This window comes from Oncorhynchus tshawytscha, unplaced genomic scaffold (assembly GCF_018296145.1).
Source record: "Oncorhynchus tshawytscha isolate Ot180627B unplaced genomic scaffold, Otsh_v2.0 Un_contig_3355_pilon_pilon, whole genome shotgun sequence".
In the NCBI taxonomy this organism is placed as follows: domain Eukaryota; kingdom Metazoa; phylum Chordata; class Actinopteri; order Salmoniformes; family Salmonidae; genus Oncorhynchus; species Oncorhynchus tshawytscha.
Genome location: NW_024609434.1, coordinates 125,001 through 127,105, shown reverse-complemented (window position 1 = coordinate 127,105; position 2,105 = coordinate 125,001). Strand labels below are relative to the sequence as shown.

Sequence of the window (2,105 nt, the reverse complement as noted above, 5' to 3'; positions counted from 1 at the left end):
TGAGGAGACAGGGTTACTAAGGAGACAGGGTTACTAGGAGACAGGGTTACTGAGGAGACAGGGTTACTGAGGAGACAGGGTTACTACGGAGACAGGGTTACTAAGGAGACAGGGTTACTAAGGAGACAGGGTTACTGAGGAGACAGGGTTACTGACGGAGACAGGGTTACTACGGAGACAGGGTTACTGGAGACAGGGTTACTGAGGAGACAGGGTTACTACGGAGACAGGGTTACTACGGAGACAGGGTTACTGAGACAGGGTTACTATGGAGACAGGGTTACTGAGGAGACAGGGTTACTGAGGAGACAGGGTTACTAAGGAGACAGGGTTACTAAGGAGACAGGGTTACTAAGGAGACAGGGTTACTGAGGAGACAGGGTTACTAGGAGGAGACAGGGTTACTAAGGAGACAGGGTTACTAAGGAGACAGGGTTACTAAGGAGACAGGGTTAACAGCTCCTGTCTAGGTTCATCTTGGAACGTTTAGGAAAGTTTGGATTGTTTTAAAAAGGTTTTTATGGTTGGACCCTGTTAATGTGGTATGTTAATATTATGACAAGAGAAGAGAAGGACAGTTCTATATAACTCTACTATAACCCTGGTGTGAACCTGTTACACACACACACACACACACACACTCATAAACTCTCTCACACACACACACACACACACACACACACACACACACACACACACACACACACACACACACACACACACACACATACACACACACACACACACACTCATAAACTCTACACACACACACACACACACACACACACACACACACACACACACACACACACACACACACACACACACACATAAACTCTCACACACACACAAACAAGCCTTCCAGGTTGCCATCTAGCCTGTGTGATTTTATACAGTTGGACACTAACAGGAACCATTTTCTGGTCTGAGTGGTGTTATACAGTTGGACCTAACAGGAACCATGTTCTGGTCTGAGTGGTGTTATACAGTTGGACCTAACAGGAACCATGTTCTGGTCTGAGTGGTGTTATACAGTTGGACCTAATGTTCTGGTCTGAGTGGTGTTATTCAGTTGGACCTAACAGGAACCATGTTCTGGTCTGAGTGGTGTTATACAGTTGGACCTAATGTTCTGGTCTGAGTGGTGTTATACAGTTGGACCTAACAGGAACCATGTTCTGGTCTGAGTGGTGTTATACAGTTGGACCTAATGTTCTGGTCTGGTGGTTATACAGTTGGACCTAATGTTCTGGTCTGAGTGGTGTTATACAGTTGGACCTAATGTTCTGGTCTGAGTGGTATTATACAGTTGGACCTAACAGGAACCATGTTCTGGTCTGAGTGGTGTTATACAGTTGGACCTAACAGGAACCATGTTCTGGTCTGAGTGGTGTTATACAGTTGGACCTAATGTTCTGGTCTGAGTGGTGTTATACAGTTGGACCTAATGTTCTGGTCTGAGTGGTGTTATACAGTTGGACCTAACAGGAACCATGTTCTGGTCTGAGTGGTGTTATACAGTTGGACCTAACAGGAACCATGTTCTGGTCTGAGTGGTGTTATACAGTTGGACCTAATGTTCTGGTCTGAGTGGTGTTATACAGTTGGACCTAACAGGAACCATGTTCTGGTCTGAGTGGTGTTATACAGTTGGACCTAACAGGAACCATGTTCTGGTCTGAGTGGTGTTATACAGTTGGACCTAATGTTCTGGTCTGAGTGGTGTTATACAGTTGGACCTTCTGGTCTGAGTGGTGTTATACAGTTGAACCAGGAACCATGTTCTGGTCTGAGTGGTGTTATACAGTTGGACCTAATGTTCTGGTCTGAGTGGTGTTATACAGTTCTGGTCTGACCTAACAGGAACCATGTTCTGGTCTGAGTGGTGTTATACAGTTGGACCTAACAGGAACCATGTTCTGGTCTGAGTGGTATTATACAGTTGGACCTAATGTTCTGGGTCTTATACAGTGGTATTGAACCATCTGGTCTGACATACAGTTGGACTAACAGGAACCATGTTCTGGTCTGAGTGGTGTTATACAGTTGGACCTAATGTTCTGGTCTGAGTGGTGTTATACAGTTGGACCTAATGTTCTGAACTG

At 45.3% G+C, this 2,105-nt stretch overlaps 2 long non-coding RNA genes across 4 annotated transcripts in view; both read right to left on the bottom strand.

The window, feature by feature from the left end:
* Positions 1-856: 856 nt before the first annotated feature.
* On the bottom strand, positions 857-1,421 carry LOC121844779. Of its 2 annotated transcripts, XR_006082174.1 has the most exons (4): positions 1,408-1,417; positions 1,316-1,361; positions 1,079-1,207; positions 857-1,041 (listed from the first exon to the last, which is right to left on the bottom strand). It is a non-coding gene; the product is annotated as an uncharacterized LOC121844779 (long non-coding RNA). The 2 variants fall into 2 exon arrangements; XR_006082173.1 differs by having other exon boundaries at positions 1,316-1,421.
* Positions 1,422-1,634: 213 nt separating this feature from the next.
* LOC121844780 overlaps positions 1,635-2,105 on the bottom strand; it is a 776-nt gene continuing 305 nt past the window's right edge. Inside the window, exons 3-4 of one of the 2 annotated variants that reach the window (XR_006082176.1) lie at positions 1,903-1,948; positions 1,635-1,739 (exon numbers count right to left, since the gene is read on the bottom strand). This is a non-coding gene — a long non-coding RNA (uncharacterized LOC121844780). Of the gene's footprint in view, positions 1,740-1,867; positions 1,949-2,105 lie in introns of those variants that run through there. The other variant, XR_006082175.1, reaches the window with a different exon arrangement.